The following is an 8396-nucleotide window of genomic DNA, read 5'->3' as shown; positions in this document are numbered from 1 at the left end:
GACAATGTTATACCCTGCCAAGGAAAAGATTTCTAATGTCAATTTTAAGACACTGGGGTTTGAGGCAATGTAGGACCATGTTAATGAGACTGAAAATATTGGAAGACGAATTGATCATGTACCTTGTGTCATCTTTTTTAAAATCTTTAATTAGAGCTAGGACCTCAATGAATTAATTTAATATAATTTGAAATTACTGTAAATCCTCCATTTTAAATGTTTTTTATATACAAATGTGCTTTAATATACTTACATGAATTGAGTTTTAAATGATTATTTATTGTTCTATTTGTGCTTTTATGATTTTTATTCTCAAAATCGAATAAAGCTGTTTTTGACTTTGACTTTCAGTTTGAGACTTCGCTCTGTAAATGGTAACTGGGAGCGACTGTGCCAGGATCCCGTGAATCGCCGCAGGACACAAAGACAGGTGAGGAGAGTGTGACTTGGGGTGAGGAAGCTAGACAGAGGTGCAGCCTGGTGGTAGGCAGTGCTCCCATGCTTGAGGGGAGCCCCGCGTGTGGCCGAGACGGTGGGGAGCGAGACCGGTAGAAAAGGAGCCATCGGGTGCACCCCGGTAGAAGGAGGTCCAGTTATACAGAGGGGCGGCTGCCGGAGGCTAGAGGAGAGCCTCCCGAGCCTCGAGGGACCAGAGAGGCTGCTCTGTCGCCTGCCAGAAGGGGAACCGTAGAGGTCACTGCACCCTCTCTATCTCAGCCAGAGAGTCCAGGTATTCCTTCCAACCCAGGCCCCGGTGGTGAAGGGCTCCGTAGTGCTGCTCTTGTACAGCTGCGCCGCAGGGTCGCACGAAGCTGCAGCTGTCCTGGATATTGGGGGCATTTAGAATGCCAGCATTTCTGGGAGTACCGACACGGTCACAGTTGCGCAATGCAGGCTCGCGGGCGGCTACAACGTCGAGGACAGTCTCCATGGAAGGAGACAAGGGTGAGTTGCACCCTGCGCCCTTTGCATTATGGGCATTGTCTCTGCTGCACTGGCAGCTATGGGGCCAGTTGAAGGCCTCGTGAGGGAAGGGGCATTTTGGGGAAAGCCCAGGTGGGGTACCTGAGTACCCCTATGGGACAGCTGGTACCGTGATTCCGACTTTCTGAATGTGTGTACTTTGCATGTATTTACTTTGGGTACACTGTTTCTGATGCTAAGGCATTATGTGCTAGGCTAAGTACCTGTGTGTGCAAGGAGAGTGATGCAGGGCCCTGCTGCTGATTATTTTTTACCTAATATAGTGTATTAGGTGATGTTAGGGTGTTCATGCCTAAGGTATTTATGCTAGGTACCTTTGCCAGTAGTTACTGGTTGTGATTTTTATTGCTTGAATGTGCTGATGATTCTGACAGTGGCTCGATTAACCCAGTCATATATATAATCCCCTGTAAAGTACTACCTAGTGCCAGTTTGCACAGTGTAGATTTGTGATTATGATCTAATGTGTTTATGAGTAATACAAAGAATATTTTTTGTATATAAACTTGTGTGGAGTTTCTTTTGTGGTGTCCCTAGTGTCTCACTGATGTGTGAGTGTGTTGCGTAAACGCTTTGCACATTGCCTATGGGATAAGCTTGACTGCTCTGCCAAGCTACCAAAGGGGTGAGCAGGGGTTATCTTAGGTGTGTACCTCCATCGCCCTGACTGGAGTGGTGGCTTCTGCCTGGCTTAGGTTCTTACCCTAACCAACCAGAAATCCCATTTCTAACACACCCACTTAACAATAAGACCATTGCTATTCACAGACATCACTTCTAAACCTACTACAGCCCTGAAGGTATCAAAAGTGGTTCACATGTATTCCAGTCCGGCCTTATAATAAGTTAAGGATTACACATTGCCATTCACAGGTACTGCAATAAACCCCCTCTATGAAGCAATCGAAGCAAGGAAATAACATAACACCCCTTAAGAAGCAAACTATACTAAAATACTTAATTAGTTAAACATATTTGGTGTGTTTCTATGTATCTGTAAGTCTATATCTATCTATCTATCTGTCTATCTATCTATCTATCTGTCTATCTATCTATCTGTCTGTCCGTCTGTATACCTATCTATCTGTCTATCAGTGGCGGCTGGTGACATTTCAAAGCAGTGAGGCGTAAAAGTTGGGCATGACTTTTTAGCTGCAGGCAAAGTGAGTAAGCACAGCTAACAAAAGTGGGTACAGGTTGGGTCCTCCTCTCTAGAGAAAATTGGAAAAAGACTGGAAAATGGTGAATTTTAAAGCAAAAGTATTCTGCTGTTAAGTGGCTGAAGAAGATTTGCTTTCAATGCAGGAAATCACAGGAACACAGCAAGCGATTAATATCATAAAACTGAAACACAACACAGCGGGTTATTAATGTCATTAAACAGACACTGAAACGCCTCTTCCATAGCACGGGTGGAGCAGGAAATAAAACGAGAATATTCCGTGGTGAGAGCACATACTACCACCCTTCACTTTTCACTGTGATACAAACTTGCAGCACCAGTGGCTTCGGGTCCACTCTATTAGTGCAATGCCCACCACACACTGTGAGCCTGCTTTGTGCTCCCACTCTCTCAGCACCACGGTTTGAGAGACAACGTAGTGCTCGGCAATACCCCGGTCCCCAAACACTTGTGCAACAGGTATGCTCAGTGTGCACACTTTTCAACTCACGCTGCCATGGAGTGTTTTATACAGTGCTTCGGTAACTTCATAGCGCTATTGCTGTGATACAGCAGTGTGTCAAATTAGTTTTTAAGCAAGTTAGAGTCTGCATCCAATTCTGCATGAAATGAGGAAGCTCTTTCCAAGCAAAGATACGTTTTTGAAACATAATTTCTCAAAAAATTAGTTTCAGTGCTCTCAAAAAGTGGGAGGTTTGCCTAACCTTCTTTATTCCTGTACAGAATAAAATAAATGCTGGTTTCCAGTGCTTCCAAAAGACGTTTGAGAGATGGAACTTACACACAAATTAACTCTTCCAGCACCCACACCCAGAAGTACCCAAAACACACACACTCACTCACTTTCAGAAATGCCAGAAGGACTGGGGTAGAGTCAAGCATGGCCCTTGGTCTACCTCAGTTCTCTTGGCATTACAGACGCCGAGGGCCATCAATTCCAGCCCACTCAGAACAGGAAAAAAATGAGTACTCTCGGGACGGGAGGGTGTTGTTGACATTCAGTGTTAGGTCCCTAAAAGTAACACTGGCCATAGATGGCCCATTCCTCGGGCCATCTGAGGACTCCGTTGGCTGCAACAGGATATTACAAAATAAATCTAAGCAGTTGCGGCCGGCAAGACGGGCTGGAGAGAGGGAAAGGGGGTGGGGAGGGGGTAACAAGAGCGTTGTGCGGGGGACGGCGAGGGTAATAAAATAAAGAAAACGTACCTTCCTCCGGACCTCCGCTCCTTCTCTACACCCCAAATTATCACGCACCGCGCAGCCGCCTCATAGACTTGAGTGTTCCATCAGTTTGAAAATGCACCAGGCTGCGCGGTGGAGTCTCAGCCAATCCAGGGGCTGCATTAGCAGCGTCAGGATTGACTAGAGCAGGGTTACTCTCCGCCCATTTTGAGACCCTCGGGCCCCTCGCCAGACAGTCGCTAAAGGGAAAGGTAGCAGTGGAGTAGTGTGCACATGTTCGGGCTGGTCCTAAAAATGGCCAGCCCACAAACAGACATGTGCACGGCTATTGCTGCTGCAGTCGTGCTGTCAGTTACAGTCTGTCACTCAAGCTGCCACAGCTCCACCCCCTTCAGCCCTTCCGATTGCCTCGGGGCTGGGCCTTTCTCCTTAGCTTTTCAGTTCAGAGAACGACTCGAGACAGGTCAGACTGCAAGACTTTTCTTTTACAGGCACGAATTGCATTTTAGGTGTGACGGTGCTGTCCATGTGGCTTAGTGGAGCAACGCCCCAATGGACGCACTGCCACTGCTGTCTATCTATCTATCTATCTATCTATCTATCTATCTATCTATCTATCTATCTATCTATCTATCTATCTATCTATCTATCTATCTATCTATCTATCTATCTATCTATCTATCTATCTATCTATCTATCTATCTATCTATCTACCTATGTGTTCACTGAAAAAACTATGTTTTTAAGGGATGTTACAGAGGATGTAATAGAGACGTGAAAATATCAGGTAAAACATACACTTTCGACAGACATAACCACAGAAATGCACCAGTTCTATGTATGCCTACTGCTATTTTGCACATCAGGTGGGGACATTGTAACTCTCTTTTGATCAGCAATACTGAGGCACTTTACCTGCATTTTGGGGAACTCTTGATTAGACAGTCAGAGAGAGTTGACACTATTTAGTTTAATTGGTGGTCTAGTCTTCCTCTAGGAGGGGACCATTTAGCACAAATGCCAACGTGACCACACAGTGGGGAGGGGAATTGTCCTACTTCTGGGACAGAAGACCTAACGTTGTCAAATCCTGGTTAAAGTGATTTTCGGTTCGGGGTTCGTGGGTGACTTCACATCCTGGTCACATGGACGTCATGGTTTATGTGTGATATCACATCCTAATCACTGTCCTTCAGTGTGAGAATTCATGTGTGATGTCACATGCTGGTCTAATGGCATTTTGGGGGGTACAGCTCATAGGTGACATCACATTGTAGCTACATGCCCTGTGAGTGATATAATTTATGGGGTATGTGATTGTAATGTGACATCACTCTCAGGGGATAGGCATTGGGCTATGGAAGCTCTGTCTAAAGAAGTGGCATCCTTTCAAGGCGAGCCACTTTTCTCAGTTTTAGTTTGATCAAAGGTTTCCTTCCTATTTAGACCTTTCAAAACCCTTGCAGGTGGCTGGTAGCTATTTTCTTTGTAACTTTAGCACTTACGTACAGCTGAGTATTTGAAGTGTCAGTTTTGAGACAGAGGGGTAAACATGGCTTGTTGTTTTTTAGGTCGAGCTGGAAAATGCGTCCAGCGAAGTATCTAATGTTGTCCGCCTCCTGGGAATCTGAGACAGGGGTCGGGCACACGCGGTGATTGGTATCTGTGGAAGCGCACGTCCAGGCTGGCACCGTGCACATCTCCTGCCTCACATTCCCTGAAGTGAGAAAACACACACATACACACATGCACACACACACACACACACAGGCAGGCACACACACACATGCACGCATGCACACACATGCAGGCACACACACGCAGGCACACACCCCTCCCCCCCTTACCTCACCGGGCTCGCATCTGGAACATGCCGGGCTTCTCATGCGAGCCCCGCAGAGCACTCGAGCTCCTCTGCTAGGCCAGCATACAGCGGGGCTCTCCCCTTAGGCATGGGAGCCCCGCAGTGCTTTCCACTGGTCTTTCCCCGGGCCCCCTCCTGGGACCCGGGACTTCAGCTGCCACTTCTCTTTCGCTCCGGGGCTCGCTACTGAAAATGAAACTTAGGAATGGCGCGCATGCGCTGGCAGCCCCTGCCCTCCAGCATAGAGACGGCTCAAGGCACTGAGGGTCATTCTCAGAAGCGTCTCGGGAGGTGGAGGCTTGAATCGGTGGAACGAACTAATAAAGTAGCACTCTCAAAGAAATAGTGTGACATGTAAATGGTGCTGTTTCTCATATAATGTGCAGTCCTGGGTATTTACGAAGTATTTTCATAGAAAAGAACATCGAGGCACAGAGAGATAATTATTTGCCCAGTTTAAGGAAAAGGCTTCGAAAAGGTTATTGTAGGTCACAGCACTTGCCCCCTGCGTTTTTCTGGTCTAAAGTCTGATAATCGTTTGCATCCCACACAGAATGCCACATCTATTTTGCTTCAGCTAAAGGCTATAGTATGCTGCATGCTAGAAGAGGTGCAAGAATTGACCAATTGATTGACCTTCCTTGACTAATGAGATTATTGAGGCGCATATGGCTGCACAGTTGGCTCTCGTGGATCATTGAATCCATTTTACCATAAACAAGTACCTGCGACGCGGCTAATAAACTTATCTACAGGCTATTGGATTTCACTTTTTTTTTCTTCATTATCCCGACTTTTTCTTCATTTTTCCTTTCCACAAAAAAACTTTTTTTTCTGAAGTCACACATCAAAATAATTTTTTTTCAGAACAAGTGGGTGTAGAATTTCAAGAAAGAACAAAACAGTGCAGTCACGATGCAGGCAAACGCTTGCCCTTTGGCAATAGTTATATTCCAGTGGAAACGGTGCCAGAAGTGAAACTTGTGTAAGCTACCGCAGTCACTGATGTGTCAGCTTACTCCTGCTAATAAAATACTACAGTCACATGTTTCGAAACTGAAATAATTCGAAAAAATAGACCTTTCGGTCAGATGTTTTTAAATAACTCTGTACTGCACTTACTTCTGGCACTCTGTTTAACCTTAACCAGCAGAGCTACCTTTGCATCTGGAGTTTCCGATTGCTGTATGTTTCACATTTCTTAATTTATTTTCACTTTTTAGCACGACATAATATCAATTTCAACTGCACCATGTTAGGAATCAACAATATGTTCCTTAACACCATGCGCGCTAGCGTTATTCTGCTCGCACGCTGAGATTTGCGAAAACGCACTTTACATGACGAGCTGGGCTCGTCATCAGCGTGCGAGGAGGCTACGCCATGACGAGCCCAGCTCGTCATGAGCGTGGAAGGGGTTAAAGTAGTGAACACACACTGCATCAATTATCCCTACAAACAAAACCCCCTCTCCTCTAGCAGGGTAGCTTTCCTAAAAACCAAGACCCCAGGTGTTCCTCGGTTTTCCTCAGTGTTAGTAGCCAGACTCACTGCCCGAGGCCTTTTAACTTCGTTTTAGCCACATATTCCATACCGATCCTAGTGGCTTCAATTCCTCTTAGAATATTGTTTTTCCTTCCGTAGTGTGACAACATGCAGGTTTCCCCCCACACACCCTTTCACCCTCACACACCCTCTCATCCTCACACACCCTCTCACCCTCACCCTCACTCACCCTCTCACTCTCTCACCCTCACACACCCTCACTCACCCTCACACCCTCACCCACCCTCTAACACCCTCACTCACCCTCACACCCTCATCCCCACAACCCTCACCCACCCTCTCAATCTCACTCACCCACACACCCTCACACCCCCTCACCCACACACCCCCTCACCCTCACACACCTCCTCCCCTCATATCCCCTCACTCTCACACCCCCTCACCCTCACACCCCCTCACCCTCACACCCCCACACACCCTCACCCTCACATAGCCTCTCACCCTAATTCGGACCCTCACCCTCACACCTCTTCACCCTCACACACCCTCACACCCTCTCACCCTCACTCACCTTCACCCACCCTCACACACCCTCACTCACCCTTGCACCCTTACCCCCTCACACCCCCCCACAGCCTCACACCCTCACCCCCTCACCCTCACACACCCCCTCACCCTCACTCTCACCCACCCCCTCACCCTCATACCCCCTCACCCTCACACACCCTCATCCTCACCCTCACACACCCCCTCACCCTCACACCCCTCACCCTCACACACCCTCATCCTCACCCTCACACACCCTCACCCTCACACACCCTCACCCTCACCCTCACACACCCCCTCACCCTCACACCCCCTCACTCTCACACCCCAACACACACTCACACTCCCTCACCCCCTTACCCTCACACCCCCTCACCCTCACACAACCTCACCCTCACACCCCTCACACTCACACACACCCTGACCCCCACACCTCCTCACACACCCACACACCCTCACCCTTACACCCTCACACATCCCCTCACACCCCCTCACCCTTACCCTCACACACCCTCACACCCCCTTACCCTCACACGCCCTCATCCTCACCCTCACCCTCACACCCCCCTCACCCTCACACCCCCTCACCCTCACACCCCCTCACCCTCACACACCCTCATCCTCATCCTCACCCTCACACACCCTCACCCTCACACACTCTCACCCTCACACACACCCTTACCCTCACACCCCCTCACCCTCACACACCCTCACACACCCACACTCCCTCACCCTTATACCCTCACACCCCCTCACCCTCACCCCCCTGACCCTCACACCCCTCACACACCCCCTGACCCTCACGTCCCCACACCTCCTCACACACCCACACCCGCTCAACCTTACACCCTCACACACCCCCTCTCACCCCCTCACCCTTACCCTCACACACCCTCACACACCCTTACCCTCACATACCCTCACCCTCACCCACCCTCACCCTTACACACCCTCTCACCCTCACTCACCCTCTCACACCCTCACACACCCTCTCACCCTCACACACACCCTCAGCCTCATACCCCTTCTCACCCTCACCCCCTCTCACCCTCACACACCCTCTCACCCTCACACACCCTCTCACCCTCACACACCCTCTCACCCTCACACACACCCTCACCCTCACTC

At 48.7% G+C, this 8396-nt stretch overlaps 1 protein-coding gene across 1 annotated transcript in view; it reads left to right on the top strand.

Annotated features, from left to right (window-relative positions):
- Nucleotides 1-350: 350 nt before the first annotated feature.
- The window catches only part of LOC147666317 (sodium- and chloride-dependent GABA transporter 2-like), a 161646-nt gene continuing 153600 nt past the window's right edge, over nt 351-8396 (top strand). Inside the window, exon 1 of the mRNA XM_086949139.1 lies at nt 351-430. The gene's annotated coding sequence lies outside the window, so the exon portion shown is untranslated. The remainder of the gene's footprint in view (nt 431-8396) is intronic.

The sequence above is a fragment of the Lissotriton vulgaris genome, unplaced genomic scaffold (assembly GCF_964263255.1).
Source record: "Lissotriton vulgaris unplaced genomic scaffold, aLisVul1.2 SCAFFOLD_2465, whole genome shotgun sequence".
Lineage (NCBI taxonomy): Eukaryota > Metazoa > Chordata > Amphibia > Caudata > Salamandridae > Lissotriton > Lissotriton vulgaris.
Note: the sequence above shows the minus strand (reverse complement) of the source record. Positions and strands in the feature narration are given on the sequence as shown.